The sequence below is a fragment of the Microtus pennsylvanicus genome, chromosome 1, assembly GCF_037038515.1.
Source record: "Microtus pennsylvanicus isolate mMicPen1 chromosome 1, mMicPen1.hap1, whole genome shotgun sequence".
NCBI lineage: Eukaryota > Metazoa > Chordata > Mammalia > Rodentia > Cricetidae > Microtus > Microtus pennsylvanicus.
In genome coordinates, this window is record NC_134579.1 from 387,405 (window position 1) to 409,493 (window position 22,089).

The 22,089-nt window shown below is 37.6% G+C and overlaps 1 pseudogene; it reads right to left on the bottom strand.

The window, feature by feature from the left end:
- Positions 1–4,661: 4,661 nt before the first annotated feature.
- On the bottom strand, positions 4,662–8,949 carry LOC142837835 (olfactory receptor 5AC1-like; annotated as a pseudogene).
- Positions 8,950–22,089: the final 13,140 nt, after the last annotated feature.

Here is a 22,089-nt window from a genome sequence, read left to right on the forward strand (position 1 = left end):
TCCCAAGTAATCATCTTTGATGGATGGACTTTTGCTCTTCTCAAAGCATCTTTCTTATTGTTCCAGCGTAGAGGACCAGGTTTTAGTTTAAAGGAACTAATTCCTTTATCACTTACAGGTACTACACAGTCTATGTAGAAAACTTGAATTTTACTCACACACATTTCTTACCATAGTCACATATTTGTATCTTTTTTACTCCTCTCTCTCCCTGTCTCTCCAAGTCTGAATGAGAACAGTGATAAATAACCAAAACACTGTCCTCAATTAACATTTCTCACTGTCCTCACTTAACAGCACTATCCTCCCTTTACAATGCTGTCCTCTTTTAACAACCCTGTCCTTACTTAACATTTCCAGTATGAAACATATTGGGCCAGTGATTTTCAATTAAGTCCCATTTAGTGTTTAGAGGCACCATGAGATTCTTTACCACATGATGTGGGAGTGTCATATATCAATCTGTTGATTTCATTGGCTAAGCAATAAAGGAACTGCCTCGGCCCATTTCATTGGTTAGAAGATAGGTGGGAGGAGTAGACAGAACAGAATGCCGGGAGGAAGAGGAAGTGAGGTCAGACTCCGCAGCTCTCCTCTCCGGAGCAGACGCAGGAGAGACGCCATGTCCAGCTCCCAGGCAGACGCACGTGATGAAGCTCCAACCCAGGATGGACTTAGGCTAGAATCTTCCCGGTAAGCGCACCTAGGGGCGCTACACAGATGATTAGAAATGGGCCAGTCCAGGTGCAAGAGTTAGCCTAGAAGACGCTAGGTAGAAATGGGCCAGAGCAGTGTTTAAATGAATACAGTGTCTGTGTAATTATTTCGGGGCACAAGCTAGCCGGGCAGGGCAGGCGGCTGGGGTGTTTGGGGACGCAGCCCCACCGCCGCCCCATATTACAACAAATGGCACCCAACGTGGGGCTAACTGAACCCACTGAAAGCCTGAGAAAGCTTGGGAAAGAGTAAAGCATGTTTTCTTGATTGTGACAATTTCTCTGGTCTACTTTGCTTGCTAGAGGCAAGCAAGCGCCTCATCTAAGAGAGGCTTCCTGACTCAGCTTCAGCTGCAAAGCCTGCAGCTCATTAAGAGGTCCTGCCACGAAACATTTAAACGGTGTTGATGAAAAGCTGAACACATGCTTTTCGGTTTTCAGCAGTAGCAGGAAAAAAGCTGTGCCGTTTAAAAATGCCAGCTTTCTGGGCCATCCTGCCAGGGCAAACTCTGACTGTTTGAGGCAGGAGGGCCGGCTACTGAGAGAGGACTTGAGTGTTGTCTGTTGTAGCTTGCTGGCTGGCAGGGACCTTGAAATGCTATAAACATGGCTACAGCCAGTACCTCAGCCAAGAGGCTGAAAAGCTAAGGAATGGACTGGATCTAGCTGGCAAAGCCACGCCTTTAGTCCTACTGATATTGCTTGGTAAATTAAAGGCTCTTGTGGTCAGAAACAGAGAAAGATACAGTAAAGAGAGTGTAAAAGACAAAGAAAAATTTTAAATGATTTACAGTGTTAAAATATATGCAGACTAAAAGTTAAAATTCTTAAAGTAAACCTCTGTGACTTCAAGGTGTGGTAGCACACGCCTTTAATCCCAGTGCCTAGAAGGCAGAGACGAACAGATCTCTGTGAGTTCAAGGTGTAGTTGCAAACACCTTTAATCCCAATGCCTGGGAGGCAGAGACAGGCGGATCTCCGAGAGTTCAAAGACAGCCTGGTCTACAGATGTACGCTTGAAAAACAAAAAGTTAATGTAGGAATGTCACAGCTTTCTTAAGTGCCTAGTGATTTAAAGGCGCAAATCAAAAGTGCTCCTGGATAGTAAAAAATTGCAGATTCACAATAGGACAGATTCAGACCACTAAACGAGTCACACTGTTGGATGAATGTACGTAGGCTTGGGAGAGAGAAGATAAAGAATGTAAAAAATAAAGTTAATGGTTTAAAAAAAAGGTAAAGTCTTTAAAGAGACAAAGTACAGATAGTTAAGAGATTAAAAGAAATAAAGAAAAATAAGCCGCGTAAAAATGAAAAATTCACAGAGAGTCTGGATTCTTTGTATTATTGTGTTTTCTTTAAAATTTTTGACTGTGAAGGAGCTAAGTACAGAGAGACATTTCATTACATGGGCTGCCAAGCTAAACCAGAATGGATATAAGGGTATTACGATTTCAGAATTTGGGTCTAAGGATATGATGCTTTGGAGAGAGTCTTCTTTTGTTTTCACAGAGGATGAGACCCTGTTCATTTCTTCTATTCCGATTTGGTATGATGGACCACGTCCTCCTGAAGGGTTGCTGTGAACATCTTCAGAAAATTGCTTTGCTCAACTGCCAACTAAGATGAAACTAGCACACAGGTTATACCATGAAAGACCTAATTAACGACGCCCCCATTCAGCAGGAAGCAGTTTGGAGAGAAAAAACTGCGCCCATGTTCCCAAATATAGTTTATAAATGTTCTTTTACATTTAAAGGGGGATATGATATAGACATGAATAATTTGCATTAGTATAGATTTTGCTTTATTGATAGAGATTTACGGTCAATTTTGTTATATGTATAAATGTTTCTGATGTAACTTTTACTTGATAACTGTTTTGTTATATGTAATTTTGCTATGTTAAGGTTAAAGCCTTCCTTTTTTTTTGTTTAAACAGAAAAAGGGGAAGTGATGTGGGAGTGTCATATATCAATCTGTTGATTTCATTGGCTAAGCAATAAAGGAACTGCCTCGGCCCATTTCATTGGTTAGAAGATAGGTGGGAGGAGTAGACAGAACAGAATGCCGGGAGGAAGAGGAAGTGAGGTCAGACTCCGCAGCTCTCCTCTCCAGAGCAGATGCAGGAGAGACGCCATGCCCAGCTCCCAGGCAGATGCACGTGATGAAGCTCCGACCCAGGATGGACTTAGGCTAGAATCTTCCCGGTAAGCGCACCTAGGGGCGCTACACAGATGATTAGAAATGGGCCAGTCCAGGTGCAAGAGTTAGCCTAGAAGACGCTAGGTAGAAATGGGCCAGAGCAGTGTTTAAATGAATACAGTGTCTGTGTAATTATTTCGGGGCACAAGCTAGCCGGGCAGGGCAGGCGGCTGGGGTGTTTGGGGACGCAGCCCCACCGCTGCCCCATATTACAACAACCACAGTATACCTTGAGAGACTTCTAGGTCATCCTTACTCTCCTCTGTAACATCATTAAACACGGTTAAGGGTGCCGTATATTGTCTCTAACTCCTTACATTCCAAAATCCAATTAAAATGGTCTATTAACTTCTGCTTGTATCAATTGAAGGTTTCTCTTGCTCGAAGTTTCAAACCATCCCATGTTCCTCAGTTAAGGACTTCCAATAACCTAAGAACCACAGGTCAGGGCAATCACAGTAACAACACTGCCTGCTGCCAATCTTCTGTCTGAGCTGCATTATGTAAAATGTAAAGCATGAAGTAGGTTTGTGGTTCCTGGAGAATACAGTCCGTTTGACTGAGGTTAACAGTGGGCACACTGTATACACACTGAAGAACAACAACAAAAAAATGTGGATGGGGTTATAGAGACTCAGTCCTTCTTGTGCTGATCCACCTCCTCCAGCAGGGCTGAACCTCCAAAAGTTCCATAGTCTTCCCACATAGTGACACCAGATTGGAGCTAAGTGCACTACATAGAGTTTCTGGGGCCTTTTCACATCCCCTGTAACAGAGTTGTTCCTTTCCCTTTAAAAGTCTGTAAACAGTATAGTCATGTTTTCATGTATTCTACATTATGATGTTTGCAGCTGATACTGGTCAACGAGTTTCCCTCTTTTTCATATTGTTTCGAAACCCAGAGAAATTATAAACAGTCATAACAAGAATATATCTGAATGATGCCGTTGACTTCATGTGGCTCAAGATGTGAAGTACAGAGCATCTGTTCACCTTACTCCTAATGAGATGTATTGGAGATTTTAGCTAGAAGATGCACCCAGGTGTATGATTCAGAGTCAAAGAAATAAGTGAAAATAAAAGACAGAAAGATATCAAAAAGATAGATGTTTGTATAATTTAAAATTTTCTGTTTATGCTACATTAAAAAATTCTCATTTTCATTTTCAATACTTTAGCTTTGAGAACTTTCAATGAGTATGACATAAATATTTATCTCTTTCCAATTACTCTTAAATCTCAAGAAATTACCACCTTTAAGTGTTTGAAAGGTATTCCTTGTCACATGTTAAATAATTATTATTTACCTATGTATGATAATATAATAACAGACTACTTATAATTTAAATGTAATTTCTTCTAGAATTATTAAAAAGGATAATAGGTTTTAAACAAATAATTTAATAACCTAAGTTTGGTTTTCAATAAAAATAAACTCAAAGATTATTAATATATATCTTAAACCCTAAAGTTTGTTAATCTAATGAAGAAATTAATGAAGTAACTTTTCACAGTGAGTACGAATTTCAAAACAATGAATAACAGAAATTAGCTATAAAATTCTTGTGAACAGTTATATAATCATATTACTAAGACAGCCATTCACAGTCCAAATTTTTATTATTTAATTAACAGAACATAAAATTTCCATTATGCACATAACACAAAATCAAATTTTATGATGTGTTGCAAAAGACAAGAGAAGGTAGTAGAATGAGCTATGAAATATTCTGAAAATGATTATAATTTTATGACTTTTTTCAGAGCACCCAAAACTTCCTTGTTTCTTAAGCTGTAAATAAAAGGGTTTAGAAAAGGAATCAAAACTGTGTAAAACAGTGAATACATTTTATCCTGGGTTTTACCTGGTCCAGACCCATGGCTCACATACATGAAGAGGAGAGTGCCATAGAACAAAGAGACAGAGAGCAGGTGCACACTGCAGGTGAGGAAAGCTTTCTTTCTGCCACTCTTAGACTTCATGTTCAGGACAGCAAAAAGGACATGGGCATAAGAGACTACAATGGTCACAGAGGTGCTGATTTGTATGGAAGAAGCACAAATAAAGATGATCAATGTATTAACTGATGGATAAGTGCAAGAGATTGTATAGAGTGGCAAGATTTCACAGTAGAAATGGTCAATTACATTGGACTTACAGAAAGTCAATCTAAATAATAAGCCTACATTAAGTGCAACATTTACAGAACCAATTACATATGACATACTTATTAGCACAGTTCAGAGTCTTTTGGACATCACCACAAGATAGAGCAAAGGGTTGCATATGGCTACATAGCGGTCATAGGCCATCGCTACCAGGAGAAAAATTTCACTAGTTACACTGTAACAAAAAAAATAATATTGGGCAAAGCACTCACCTAGGGATATTATGTCATTCCTATTTAAAAATTTCATAAGCATCTTTGGAGTCACAGAGGATGAAATAAAAGCATCTGTAAAAGCTAAATTTCTAAGGAAAAGGTACATGGGAGTGTGAAGATGTGGGTCCTTCCAGATGAGAAAGATTAAGCCAAGGTTGCCCACCATGGTGATGACATAGATGAAGAACACCAGGAACAGGGGAACTTGCAACTCGCAAATTCCTTTGAGAAAAAAACTCAGTAAACTGGGTCCTGTTTTCTTTTATCACACCCACTCAGGAATCTCACTGCAAAGAAGGAAGGGACATAAAATTTGAATAAAACTGCTGAGAATGGCATCACATTCTAGTCTCATGGACCTGTGCTGCATTTGTTTCATAATCACAAAATATGAGAGTATAATGTTTCTGCATTTAATGGCATACTGAAAACACAAAGTATTTTCTAACTTTTGATACACAATATTTTAACATGCAGGTATCTGAATAGTAAATGAGTAGGCCTTGGAAACCAATTTTTGATGTGACTTTATGCTTGTTAGTCTCAATTACTGTAAATGGTGCACATACATGTGACAGATAGGTTGTATACATAATTTGGGCAAATGTATTGTACATTTTATACTGAAACATCTTTAAAGACTAATTGAATGTGAAAAGTCTCTTCTTCAATTCCTTATGAAATGTTTTGCATTTTCATGAGACATACAATATACTGTTTTACCTAATAACATTTTCATGGAAGTATAAAATGCCCACTGAACACACTCATTTCTCAAAAGGCTCTTCCATTTTTCTTCCCCCTTCTTCTAATCTCATTTTCCTCCTAAAATATGCCATTTCTCCTTTAAATTAATATATAACTTTCAAATATTTTATGTAAAACTGAAAGTTATCTTTTTTATTATGTTTATTATTCTGTCATCTAAAGACATTGTCAATTAACAAGACAATGATAAAAATGTCACTTTCTTTCACTTTCTATTGTGTTATCTGATACATATTTATAAAAACAATCACAGACCAAACAAGACACATGTGCTTTTTTTCAATGAAATATATGATAGAGATTACCAAAGATCAGATGGGATGGAACTCAAAAAATCATAAAATAAAGTATAGATACAATGGTTAGGATTTTCAATATCTGAATTCAACTTAAAAGCCAAGTTATAATTTTTGTATAGAAAGCAAACGAGGGAAAATAAAACAAATTGATCATTAATGATTATAAATATAATTGAGAAGGGACAGAAAATTTCAGGCTCAATTGGTACCTATAAATTTAACAATTAAAGAAGTTAGGATAGATGATGTAGAAAAACACAAAAGAGGAAAATTTTAATCAACACCATACTACATTTCTGCCATGATAAAATATGCATATTCTAGACATAGAATGATCTATACCTTGACATCCCTTACTTCTGATTTAAAATAGGAGTTGGGAAATAGAAAGGGACAGTTTAAGTGACTAAGGGCTATTAATTTATTAATAGGATAGCCAGATTATTTTGACAGATATTGATCTGTCATGTGGCTTGTCTACAAACTTAAACTTTTAGATTTATCATAGTTACCAATTCTTTATACAATTAACTAATAACCTCATGCCCAAATATGTGATTCCAATCAACTAATTTTCTCAAAACATTTTCTTTGCTTTTAAAAACAGAAATAAACCAAGCATTGGTGGTGCACACCTTTAATTGCAGCACTTGGGAAGCAAAGGCAGACATATATCTGTCAGTTCATGGACAGCCTGGTCTACAAGAGCTAATTCCAGATGGGTTTCAAAGATGCAGTGAAACCCTATCCTGAAAAAATGAAAAAAAAATAAATAAAATAATAAAAATTAAAATAATGTCAAATTTAATATAAAGTTCATGGAGGAAATTATGTACACAAAATATAATTTCAGATTATTTAAATACAAAGCCCTGAAATATTTCATAGAAAGATGTGTGGTGTTTTAGTTCTACTTAAATAACAAAACTTTTTTTTTATTTCAGTTTATTTATATGATGGATTACATTGATAGATTTTCGTATGTTGAACCAGCCCTGCATCTCTGGGATGAAGCCTACTTGATCATAATGGATAATTTTTCTAATGTGTTCTTGGATTCGGTTTGCCAGTATTTTGTTGAGGATTTTTGCATCGATGTTCATGAGTGAGATTGGTCTATAATTCTCTTTCTTGGTTGAGTCTTTGTGCGGTTTTGGTATCAGAGTAACTGTAGCTTCATAAAAGGAATTTGGCAGTGCCTCTTCTGTTTCTATATTGTGAAATACATTAAGGAGTATAGGTATTAGCTCTTCTTGGAAGTTCTGGTAGCACAGACACAGAGGAAATCCAGAGAATCATTAGATCTTACTACAAAAGCCTATATGCCACAAAACTGGAAAATGTAAAGGAAATGGATACTTTTTTAGATAAATATCATTTACCAAAGTTAAATCAGGACCAGGTGAACAATCTAAATAGACCTGTTAGTCGCGAAGAATTAGAAGAGGTTATCAAAAACCTCCCTACCAAAAAAAGCCCAGGGCCAGATGGATTCAATAACAAAACTTTTCATGAGATGTGTTCTCCTTCATCTTTATTGGGAATAAGAAAAAAAGAAAAATTGTTTGAAGTTTTATTAATCATCTAAACACATTAACAGAAAAACTGTTGTCTGTGTAATAATTGTGTAAAAATTATCAGTATACATTTCTGTCATACAGTACTGACCTGTCTTACTGTGCTTTTATTTGTTTGTATTGATTTTTGGGTTTGTATTTCTGTAGAGATATTTTTCTATGGAAAGAGAGATAAAATAATGTTTATATCTTTGATGTTCTTAAAAGATCTCAGTCTTCAAAAACACTATGTAGTCTATTATTCTGAAATAGCCTGTGGAATTGAATTCTGTTTATCTTAATCTATTATATCAGAAAATATCATTTTTATTCATTAGATCCTCTAAACGTGAAGCCCTCAGAACTCAGCTCATGGCATAGTCCTCTCTGGGGTTTTCTAAAAGCCTGGGACTACTTACATCATTAAAATTGATTGTATGAATACTTTCACTTAAAAATAAAATTATTAGTTTTGGATCCCTGTGGCTGGTACATCAAAATGTAATTTAAAACAACCTAAATGTATTATTTGACCTCTCTGGATGTCAGGAGTCTAACATCAGCATCACTGGCTGACACTCAGCACTGTGTGTCAGATGCATTCCCTCTAGACATCCATGAGAAACCACTCTCTTTACTCCTCTGGCATCTAGTGGTTGTTGTCATTCTTTATTCTTTACTCTAAACTTTACTCCAGAATTCTTGCAATCTTCTCCTCTGTATGTTTTTTACAACTATTATTATTATTTTGACATTATAATTTAATCTCAAGATTTCTCCCTTCTTGTTGCTCTTTTCAAACCTGCTCATATAGCCCTCTTTTTACAATTTTTCAAATTCAGGGTCTCTATTTTCAAAAATTTTTAGTCGAAGCATATGTGTATACAAATATACATATACTACCCGAAATATAACCTTTTTGAAGATAAAAGGTACAAAATAATCCTACACTAGCTCAGAATTGCGTGTAGTAAAGGGTTACTTATCTAGGGGTAGACTCACAGATCACAGTCCTTTGCATGAACGGGAACAGGAACCAAATCCAAAAGACAGGAGAGAAAGAGAGCAAGCAACTGCTTTATATTGGCATTCATAATATAAGACATCATGCCCAAGTTGGCTGGCTTCTTAAAGGCTACGGGCTGAAAGAGTTCCTTCAGCACTGTTCAATCTGGGTGTTACTTGTATGTACTTTTCAGCTCTGACCATTTGGGACTGGAAAACTGCTTGTTGTTCTCTTCAATGGGGAGAAACATCTCTCCTATTTCCAGCTTTCCTTGGCAGCCTATAATTCTTTGTGTAGGGGTGAGGCCTTGTAGACTTTCCTCTGTGCCTATTTTTAAAGAGATAGGAAAAAAGACAATAAAATTGGGAGATAGGGAGATGGAGAGGATTTAGGACGAGTTAAGGAAAGGTAAAAAAATAAACAAAATATACAATATAAAAATTTATATAATATTGGGAAAAAAACTGATAAAGCCAATGCAGCAGATATGGCAAACTTCCTGATTCATATTATAGAAAATACATAAACCTAGAACCAGCAGAGGAAGCAGGTGCAAACATCCTACCAAGTCACATATGACAGGCGATGGTTGGTGTATGCCTTTAATCCCAGCACTCGGGATGCAGAAGCAGGTGGATCTCTGAGTTCAAGGCGAGCCTAGGCTACAGAGTGAGTTCTAGTACAGTTTCCATAGATGCACAGAGAAATCCTGTCTCAAAAACAAAAAGGGAAAAAAAGGAGAAGATACATACTTCTATAACCCTCAGTTGTGGAAAGTGTTCCTGATTCCGGAAGACTACTTCTAAAGACTCAGAAAGTATGCTTTATGTAATAAAATATTCAACAGGTCAATTTTACAACACTATCTGAATAAAGGATTTGTATCACAAGTTTCAGAATCTTCCAGCCTTATTTCCATCAGTTCAGGAGCCTTGATTTGAGGGCTTATAAATTGTGTTGAGTTTCTATGGTGTATTCTCCCAATATGCTTCTTTATTGTTACTAATGAGAATCATAGCATAGAGGTTAACCACATGAACGCTTACAAATTTACATGACTGATCTCAAATCTTCAGACCGTTAACAGACAGTTGTGAGTGCATAGAAATTTAGCGAATGTATACAAAATATTTCACTTAGATTTTGAAGAAGGCTTTATGTCCCATTTGTCAAATAAGAACTCTAATAGATATTTTCATATAAATTGACATATATGTCATTATATCTCGTATAAATTATAAGAAACGGTTAGTATCAAAATGACCATATGTTTAAAATTACAGTAAAATAAAATATATTTTTACACAATACTATGGAAATGTGCATGGGCATAGATAGCACAAGACACATCTACATGAAGACACTTAACCTGCAGGAACAAGGGTTTCAGTGGCAAAGGTCCTTCTCACATCAGTTTTCTCTATAAATAGCAGTTTGGAGGGAATGGCATTTATTTCTTGCAATCTCAAATTCTGTTTCAGTATAAAAACTCTCTCAATGCTATCAAGAACTTCCCAAAGGATAAAGCCAATTTATTGGGCATTGTTCACTAATCAGCAAATTAAAATTAACAGATGATTGTAACCAATGTTATTTAAGCTTTTATTGGTTTAATTACTAAGATGCCAATTAAAGAAAAATAAAAGGTTTAATCCATGGAGAGTCCTCAGATAAGGTAACTGGTTTTCTATAAAAACTTGAATCTGAACAACAAACATACATCATAGAAATGTTTATATGACCACATATATACATTACATGTGAATATGTATATTAATTTTCTTTATGACAATTATCAACTTTTCCCACAGTATTTGCTACTTTAAACCAATGTTCTGAGAATTCAACATCTAACAATAGTTTAGTGGATTATTTCATACCTGCTGCGATTGAGAATAATTTTTATTTGACCATATGATATACATATGTAATCATGTCTTAGATAAGAATCCAATAAATTTAGTATGGCTCACTCAAATAGGACATTTGAAAAATATTAAAGAAAATAAAAATTTGTAAAATGACAAAATATTGCTTCAATTCTCCTGATCACTGGTGAATATAGGTAATATTTTCATGCATGCAACTCTTACCTTCTACGTATTCATGTGTTTCTATTTTTTATTATTTTAGGCAGAGATTGCTCGTTTGTTTCCCAGCTACCCAGACTCAAAATAATTGCTCTGAAACTATATTATTTGTAATACTGTTTGGCCAATAGTTTATGCATATTTTGAGCTTGCTGTTACATCTTAACTCATTTCTATTTATCTGTGTATTGCCACATGTTTGGTTCTCCTCTATTTCTGCTTGGAATTACTGGCTTACTCTATTCTTCCCTGTGATAGGTCCAAAACATCTTCTTTATTAATATTAATAAAATATATTGACAGCATGTTGAGGGAAATTCAACATCATATTATTATTACTAATAATAATAAAATGATGATAATATACTCTTAAAAACAAGATGAAATACAACACAAAAAATATAAAACTCAAAATGGAAAAAGAGGAAGTACTGGAGAGGTTTGGTTCTCGGCTCTCACAAAGTGGCTCAAAACACTTGTAACTCCCGTTCTGGGGGATATAAAATCCTTTTTTGATATCCAATGGTTCCTACATGTATACAATGCAGTTACATATACATACATCCTTGCCAGCTCACATAACGTAAAATAATATTTTAATCTAAGAATAAGTAAAAAACACTGAAGAAAATATACTACTTTATAGGCTATTTGTTAATGTAATTTATAAAAGGAGTTTGAATGTAGATAGCATTCATGGAAGAGAGTGTTGCTCTCCAAAGACATAATTTATTATACAGATGTTTTTGTTTTGGCCAAGGGCTACTTCTTTATTCATTATTTTTCAGAGACATTCATAGACTGTGTTCTTTATTGCCCATGTCAGTTAGATAGTAAATTCTTATTGCTGAACACAGCAAACTCTTTGATCACAGAAAACAGATAAATCATTCCTGGCCTAACAGGAAAACTTCTTCCCTGATGGCAAACTTTCTTCATGCTGGTATGTCTTATAGAAGATACTCAGGCAGAAAGCTATGAACAATTTAAACTGATACCTACCTTCTAGGTAAAATCCTCTTATAGATGCAACAGTGGCATGGCTATGTGAGGATTTCTTCTTTCTCATTGGATTTTAGACCTACACCATAAAGGAACTCATAGCTGGCACTTTACATTTGATAAGAGTATATGATGGGGAGGTCATAGGCCCTCTGGGGGAAAATAAAAATGATTATATTTGGGAAACAGATCTGATGTTAAACTTCCCTGAAAATTGTCCTGTTTATACTTGTATATCTAAGTGCTCCTATCATCTTTGATCAGAAAAGCTTCAGCTTGCAGTTAGCAACACTTAATACAGTTATGTATACAGAGTCAATGCAGTGAGAACAAACGACTGTTAAGTTCTCATTCTTGACTGAAATACTAAATCATCCCTTCCAGGCTTGTGGAGAATTGCAGAAAGAGAGACCAAAAGAATATAAGAGCTGAAGAATGGAAGGAGTGATACAAATTGTCCTCTTCTGGATATGACATGGCAGATGCGAGCATGAATCCACACAAAAGCTACATGGCACATGGTCCATTAATATATCCACCATAAATGGGAAAATGTATCATGTGACCTCACTCACAGAGGAATTGCAGCCATTTAAAGGTCACAGGGGGAATATAATTACATTCTCCAGTACTCCAGTATTGCAGTCACTCATACATTGTTGTCATTCAAATAACCTCTGACTTATTCTTATCTAGGTATCCCTAATTAAGACAACACCTTATCCATCACAAAAAAGTCATGAAAGTAGTTCATCGTTTGGAAAGAAGAGGGTATTTGGTGAGAGATGAAGAGAATTGGGAAGGATAATGAGACATGTTTTGAACAAAGGAGATTATTATTTTATTTGTGGAATTATAAATGAAAGATATACTTTAAAAAATAAATGCTGATGTGACATTAAAAGGTGCCATTCTGATCACTTGGAGGAAATGTAAACTTGTGCAACAACTAGGAAATTCAGTAAACAGGTTTCTCAAATAGCTAAAAGAGAAATATCAGGTCCCTGTTTCTGTACTGAGGAGATTTATCCAGACAGGTGAATGTGTGCCATCCCGGGGCGGAAGGTCCAAGAACGCAGCACAGGGCCTCTCCAGCTCCTGATGCAGGGGCTTCTTTGTACCACATGATCCTACCTCCCCCAAGCTTGCCCTATAGTCTGGGAAGTTTTTGACCCAGGAAATGTTCCTGCTGCTGCACTGAGGCTTTCCACCGAGAGAGGTGAGTGTCTGCACACCCAGGAGAAGGTCCTCGGAAGGGACTGCAGGTAAAAAGCAAACATCAATAGATACAAAGAAATTGTAGTAATCACCTGTGTACTATTGGATCACCATGGAATAAATTTAGAATTAAATAACAATTCTACCCCCAGAAAGCCTACAAACTCATGGGAAATGAACAGTCACCTACTGAACAATCCCTGGGTCAAGGAAAAAATAAAGAAGTTAAAGTCTTCCTTAAATTCAATGAAAATAGAGACACAACATGCCCAAACCTATGGGGCACTATGAGAGCGGTACTAAGAAGAAAGTTCATAGCACTAAGTGCCTACATAAAGAAAATGGAGAAATCACACATTAGAGATTTAACAAAACACCTGAAAGCTCTAGAAAAAAAAGAATCAGACTCACTCATGAGGGGAAGAAGACTTGAAATAATCAAACTGAGGGCTGAAATCGAAACACAGAAAACAATGCAGAGAATGAATGGAACAAAAAGCTGGTTCTTGGAGAAAATCAACAAGATTGACAAACCCCCATCCAAACTAATCGAATGGCAGAGAGAGAGATCCTGCAAATTAACAAAATTAGAAATGAAAAGGGGGACATAACCACAGACACAGAGGAAATTCAGAGAATCATTAGATCTTACTACAAATGCCTATATGCCACAAAATTGGAAAATGTAAAAAAAAAATGGCATTTTTTAGATAAGTACCATATACCAAAATTAAATCAAGACCAGGTGAACAACTTAATTAAACCTGTTATTCATGAGGAATTGGAAGCTGTCATTGAAAACCTCCCTACAAAAAAAAAGCCCTGCACCAGATGGTATCAATGCAGAATTCTACCAGAACTTCCAAGAAGAGCTAAAACTCCTTAAGATGTTTCACAAAATAAAAACTGAAGAGTCATTGCCAAACTCCTTTTATGAAGCTACAGTCACCCTGATACCAAACCCACACAAAGACTTAACCAAGAAAGAGAATTACGGGACAATCTCACTCATGAACATCGCTGCAAAAGTTCTCAATAAAATACTGGCAAACCAAATCCAAGAACACATCCAAAACATTATACATTATGATCAATTAGGCTTCATCCCAGAGAGGCAGGGCTGGTTCAACATTCGAAAATCTATCAATGTAATCCATCATATAAATAAACTGAAAGAAAAAAACCATATGATCATTTCATTAGATGCAGAAAAAGCATTTGACAAAATTCAACAACCCTTTATGATAAAGGTCTTGGAGAGATTAGGGATACAAGGTTCATTCCTAAATATAATAAAAGCAATATACAGCAAGCCAACAGCTAACATTAAATTAAATGGAGAGAAACTCAAAGCCATCCCACTAAACTCAGGAACACTACAAGGATGTCCACTCTCTCCATACCTCTTCAATATAGTGCTTGAAGTTCTAGCAATAGCAATTAAGACAACATAAGGGGATCAAAGGGATTCAAATTGCAAAGGAAGAAGTGAAACTTTCGTTATTTGCAGATGATATGATAGTGTACATAAGCGACCCCCAAAACTCCACCAAAGAACTTTTACAGCTGATAAGCACCTTTAGTAATGTGGCAGGATACAAGATCAATTCCAAAAAAAATCAGTCGCCTTCTTATACACAAAGGATATGGAAGCAGAGAGGGAAATCAGAGAAGCTTCACCTTTCACGATAGCCACAAACAGCATAAAATATCTTGGGGTAACTCTAACCAAGGAAGTGAAAGATCTATTTGACAAGAACTTTAAGGCATTGAAGAAAGAAATTGAGGAGGATACCAGAAAATGGAAGGATCTTCCTTGCTCTTGGATTGGGAGGATCAACATAGTAAAAATGACAATTCTACCAAAAGCAATCTATAGATTCAATGCAATCCCCATCAAAATCCCAACAAAATTCTGCACAGACCTTGAGAGAACAATAATCGACTTTATATGGAAAAACAAAAAACCCAGGATAGCCAAAACAATCCTGTACAATGAAGGTACTACTGGTGGCATTATCATCCCTGACTTCAGACACTATTACAGAGCTACCGTAATGAAAACAGCTTGGTATTGGCACAAAAACAGAGAAGTTGACCAATGGAATCGAATAGAAGACCCAGATTTTTATCCAAACCTATGAACACCTTATCTTCAACAAAGGAGCTAAAAGTATACAGTGGAAGAAAGAAAGCATCTTCAACAAATGGTACTGACATAACTGGATGTCAACCTGTAGAAGAATGAAAATAGATCCATATCTACCACCATGCACAAAACTCAAGTCCAAATGGTAAAGACCTCAATATCAATCTAAACACACCGAATTGATAAAAGAGAAAGTGGGAAGTACTCTACAACACATGAGCACAGGAGACCACTTCCTACATATAACCCCAGTAGCACATACATTAAGGGCAACATTGAATAAATGGGACCTACTAAAACTGAGAAGCTTTTGTAAAGCAAAGGACACTGTCATTAACACAAAAAGACAACCAACTGACTGGGAGAAGATCTTCACCAACCCCACAACAGACAAAGGTCTGATTTCCAAAATATATAAAGAACTCAAGAAACTACACTTTAAAATGCTAATTAACCCAATTAAAAATGTGGCACTGATCTGAACAAAGAATTCTCAACAGAAGAAGTTCAAATGGCCAAAAGACACTTAAGATCATGCTCAACCTCCTTAGCGATCAGGGAAATACAAATCAAAACAACTTTGAGATACCATCTTACACCTGTCAGAATGGCTACAATCAAAAACATCAATGATATTCTTTTTCTGGAGAGGATGTGGAGTAAGAGGAACACTCATCCATTGCTGGTGGGAATACAAACTTGTGCAACTAATTTGGAAATCAATGTGGCGGTTTCTCAGGAAATTCGGGATCAACCTACCCCAGGATCCAGTAATACCACTCTTGGGAACATACTCAAGAGATGCTCTATCATACTACAAAAGCAGTTGTTCAACTATGTTCATAGCAGCACTATTTTTAATAGTCAGAACCTGGAAACAACCTATGTGCCCCTCAACCAAAGAATGAATAAAGAAAGTGTTGAATATGTACGCATTAGAGTACTACTCAGCAGTAAAAAACAATGACATCTTGAATTTTGCATGCAAATGGATAGAAATAGAAAACACTATCCTGAGTGAGGTAACCCAGACCCAAAATGATGAATATGGTATGTACTCACTCATAAGTGGATTCTAGCTATAAATAAAGGACATTGAGCCTATAATATAAGATCCTATAGAAGCTAAATAAGGTGAACCCAAGGAAAAACATATAGTTATCCTCCTGATATTGGAAGGAGACAAGATTGCCAGGCAAAAATTGGAAACTTGGGGGTGGGGATGGGGTGGGGGTAAGAGGAAATGTGGAGAAAAATGTGAGAAGGGAAGGATGGGGAGAGCTTGGGGGAATGGGACGGTTGGGATGGAGGCAGGGCAGATATGGGAGTAGGGAAGTATATATCTTAATAAAGGGAGCCATTTTACGGTCGGTGAGAGACTTGACTCTAGAGGTGTTCCAAGGTGTCCACGGAGATGTCCCCAGCTAGATCCTTGGGCAGCTGAGGAGAGAGAGCCTGAAATGGCCCGATCCTATAGCCATATTGATGAACATCTTGCATATCACTATACAAACTTTATCTGGCGGTGGATGAAGCTAGAAACAGAGACCCACATTGGAACACTAGACTGAGCTCCTAAGGTCCAAATGAGGAGCAGAAGGAGGGAGAACATGAGCAAGGAAGTTAGGACCGTGAGGAGTGTGCCCACCCACTGAGACGGTGGGGCTGATCTAATGGGAGCTCATTAAAGTCAGCTGGATGATGGAGCATGTGATCAAACCGGACTTACTGAACGTGGCTGAGAAGGAGGGCTGACTGAGAAGCCAAGGACATGGCCCTGGGTTTTGATCCTACTGCATGTAATGACTTTGTGGGAGCCTAATCTGTTTGGATGATCACCTTCCTAGTCCTGGATGGAGGGGGGACGACCTTGAATTTGCCACAGGGCAGGGAATCTTGACTGCTCTTTGGACTGGAGATTGAGGGGAAGGGGGATAGGGGGAGCTGGAGGGAAATGGGAGGAGGGGAGGAGGTGGAAATTTTTAATTAAATAAAAAAAATAAAATAAAATTGTGCAAAAGACAATAAAAAAAGGTAGAGAAAAACACAAACAAAAAAAAATGGAAGAAATCCCACAAAGAAAGCCAAGAAAAATAATCAAACAGGTGAATAATACAGTACAAGTCATGAACACTGAAAGAAAGGCAAATGTAGAGAATTCTGATGGAAAATCTGGGTAGGCAATTAGGACCTACAGATGCAAGCACAAACAACACAATACAAGTGATGGAAAAGAGAATCTCAAGTATGGAAGATATAATAGAGAAAATAGATTCAGCAGTCAATGAAATTGTTAAACACAACAAATCCTTGAAAAGATTGGACAGGAAATCTGGGATACCATGAAAAGAGCAAGCCCAAGAATAATAGGGAGAGAAGAAGCAAACTACAGATCAAAGGCACAGGAAATATTTTCAACAAAATCATAGACAATAATGTTCCCAACCTAAAGAAGAACATTGCCTGTTAAAAACAAAGAAGAGGCCAGGCAGAAGTGGAGCACGCCTTTAATCCCAGCACTCGGGAGGCAGAGGCAGGCAGATCTCTGTGAGTTCAAGACCAGCCTGGTCTACAAGAGCTAGTTCCAGCACAGGCGCCAAAACCACAGAGAAACCCTGTCTCAAAAAACCAAAAAAAAAAAAAAAAAAGAAGAAGAAGAAGATTAAAGATTACCAAATACTGGACAAAAAACATTCCCTTGCTACATAATAATCAAAACATTAAGCATACAGAATAAAGAAAGAACATTAAAGCTGCAAAGAGAAAAGGTCAAGTAACATATAAAGCAGACCTATCAAAATTACACCAGAATTCTCAATGGAAACTCTGAAAGCCAGAAGGTCCAGAAGGACATTATGCAGACACTAAGAGACCACAGATGCCAATAAAGACTGAGATACCCAACAAAGCTTTCAACTACCTTGAATAGAGAAAGCAAGATATTCCATGACAAAACCAAATTTAAACAATACCTATTCACAGATCTAGCCCTAATGAAAGCACTAGAAGGAAAGCTAGTTTCCAACCAAAGGAAACTAGCTACACAGACAATAGATAATTTCACGCCAGAACTACTCAAAGAAGGAAAACACACACACACACATGATAGGACCATCAACATTAAAACCAAAATTAACGGGTACAAACCATCACCAGTAAATAATATCTCTTAATATCAATTGTCTTAATTCGCCTATAAAAAGACACAACCTAACTGAGTGGATATGAAAACACAATCTATCCTTCTGCTGCATTCAAGAAAGACACCTCAACTTCAAAGAAAGACATTATGTCAGAGTAAAGGGTTGGGGAAAGATTTTCCAATCAAATGGACCTAAGAAACAAGTAGGTTAACAAAATTGACTCCAAACTAAAATTCATCAAAAGAGATGAAGAAAGATATTTCATTATTGTCACATGAAAAATTCATCAAAATGAAGTCTTTTTGTCTTTTGAGAAGAAAACTTTATTAAGGGATGAAATGGTAGATGCACGCATTCACGAATACAGTGGGAAACAACACTGTTGCCTCTTCATCCACCATGGAAGGGTGGGGAATACTCCTGAACAGCATATCTGGAAGCCGGAGAGTGTGTGACATAACCTCCCCCCTTCATCTCAGTTCTTTTTTTTTTTTTTTTATTAAGAGGAGGAAAAAACAAGTTTCTGCCTCCTACCATCCTATCATTTCCCTCCGCCTCCTCCCCCTCCTCCCACCCTTCTCCCTCTCCTCCCACCCTTCTCCCGCTCCCCCTATTCCTCTCCCCATCCCTCTCGAGTCCAAAGAGCAGTCAGGGTTCCCTGCCCTGTGGAAAGTCCAAGGTCCTCCCCCCTCCATCCATATCTAGGAAAGTGAACATCCAAACTGGCTAGGGTCCCACAAAACCAGAACATTAAGTAGGATCAAAACCCGGTCCCATTGTCCTTGGCTTCTCATCAGCCCTCATTGTTAGCCATGTTCAGAGAGTCGGGTTTTATCCCATTCTTTTTCAGTCACAGTCCAGCTGGCCTTGGTGAGCTCCCAATAGATCAGCCCCACTGTCTTAGTGGATGGGTGCGGCCCTCGTGGTCCCGACTTCCTTGCTCATCTTCTCCCTCCTTCCGCTCCTCATTGGGACCTTGGGAGCTCAGTCCAGTGCTCCAGTGTGGGTCTCTGTCTCTATCTCCATCCATCACCAGATGAAGGTTCTATGGTGGAATGCAAGATATTCGTCAGTATTGCTATAGGATAGGGTCATTTCAGGTTCCCTATCCTCAGCTGCCCAAGGAACTAACTGGGGACATCGCCTTGGGCTCCTGGGAGCCACTCTAGGTTCAAGTCTCTTGCCAACCCTAAGGTGGCTCCCTTAACTAAGAATTGTGCTTCCGTGCTCCCCTATCCAACCTTCCTTTATCCCAATCATCCTTTTTCCCCAAGTTGTCCCCATCCTCCCCTTCTCCCTTTTCTCTCCCCATCTCCCCTTATCCCTATCCCACCCCACCCCCAAGATCCCAATTTTCTCCCCGGCAATTTTGTCTGCTTCCGAAGCCAAGAGGATAACTATATGTTTTTCCTTGGGTTCACCTTCTTACTTAGCTTCTTTAGGTTCACCAATTGTAGACTCCGTGACCCTTATTTATGGCTAGAAACCAATTATGAGTGAGTACATCCCATGTTCATCTCTTTGGGTCTGGGTTACCTCACTCAGTATAGTGTTTTCTATTTCCATCCATTTGCATGCAAAATTCGAGAAGTCATTGTTTTTTACCGCAGCAGAGTACTCTAATGTGTATATATTCCACACTTTCTTCATCCATTCTTCCATTGAAGGGCATCTAGGTTGTTTCCAGGTTCTGGCTATTACAAATAATACTGCTATGAACATAGTTGAACAAATGCTCTTGTCATATGATAGGGCATCTCTTGGGTATATTCCCAGGAGTGGTATTGCTGGGTCCAGGGGTAGGTTGATCCCGAATTCCTGAGAAACAGAAACACTGATTTCCAAAGTGGTTGCACAAGATTGCATTCCCACCAGCAATAGATGAGGGTATCCCTTCCTCCACAGCCTCTCCAGCAAAGGCTATACTTGGTGTTTTTGACTTTAGCCATTCTGACAAGTGTAACATGATATCTCCAAGTTGTTTTGATTTGCATTTCCCTGATCTCTAAGGAGGTTGAGCATGACCTTAAGTGTCTTTTGGCCATTTGAACGTCATCTGTTGAGAATTCTCTGTTCAGTTCAGTGCCCCATTTTTTAATTGGGCTAATTAGCATTTTAAAGTCTAGTTTCCTGAGTTCTCTATATATTTTGGAGATCAGACCTTTGTCTGTTGCGGGGTTGGTGAAGATCATCTCCCAGTCAGTAGGTTGCCTTTTTGTCTTAGTGACAGTGTCCTGTGCTTTACAGAAGCTTCTCAGTTTTAGTAGGTCCCATTTATTCAATGTTGCCCTTAATGTCTGTGCTGCTGGGGTTATACATAGGAAGCGATCTCCTGTGCCCATCTGTTGTAGGGTACTTACCATTTCTTTTCTATCAGGTTCAATGTGTTAGGACTGATATTGAGGTCTTTAATCCATTTGGACTTGAGTTTTGTGTATGGTGATAGATATGGGTCTATTTTCATTCTTCTACAGGTTGACATCCAGTTGTGCCAGCACCATTTGTTGAAGATGCTTTCTTTCTTCCACTGTATACTTTTAGCTACTTTATCAAAAATGAGGTGATCATAGGTTTGTGGGTTAAAATTCGGGACTTCTATACGATTCCATTGGTCGACTTCTCTGTTTTTATGCCAGTACCACACTGTTTTCCTTACTGTAGCTCTGTAATAGAGTTTGAAGTCAGGGATGGTAATGCCTCCAGAAGATCCTTTATTCTATAGGATTGTTTTGGCTATCCTGGGTTTTTTGTTTTTCCATATAAAGTCGATTATTGTCCTCTCCAGATCTGTGAAGAATTTTGATGGGACCTTGATGGGGATTGCATTGAATATATAAATTGCCTTTGGTAGAATTGCCATTTTTACTATGTTGATCCTCCCAATCCAAGAGCAAGGAAGATCCTTCCATTTTCTGGTATCCTCCTCAATTTCTTTCTTCAATGCCTTAAAGTTCTTGTCAAATAGATCTTTCACTTCCTTGGTCAGAGTTACCCCAAGATATTTTATGCTGTTTGTGGCTATCGTGAAAGGTGAAGCTTCTCTGATTTCCCTCTCTGCTTCCATATCCTTTGTGTATAAGAAGGCGACTGATTTTTTTGGAATTGATCTTGTATCCTGCCACATTACTAAAGGTGCTTATCAGCTGTAAAAGTTCTTTGGTGGAGTTTTGGGGGTCGCTTATGTACACTATCATATCATCTGCAAATAACGAAAGTTTCACTTCTTCCTTTGCAATTTGAATCCCTTTGATCCCCTTATGTTGTCTTAATTGCTATTGCTAGAACTTCAAGCACTATATTGAAGAGGTATGGAGAGAGTGGACATCCTTGTAGTGTTCCTGAGTTTAGTGGGATGGCTTTGAGTTTCTCTCCGTTTAATTGGATGATAGCTGTGGGCTTGCTGTATATAGCTTTTATTATATTTAGGTATGACCCTTGTATCCCTAATCTCTCCAAGACTTTTATCATAAAGGGATGTTAAATTTTGTCAAATGCTTTTTCAGCATTTAATGAAATGATCATATTGTTTATTTTCTTCCAGTTTATTTATATG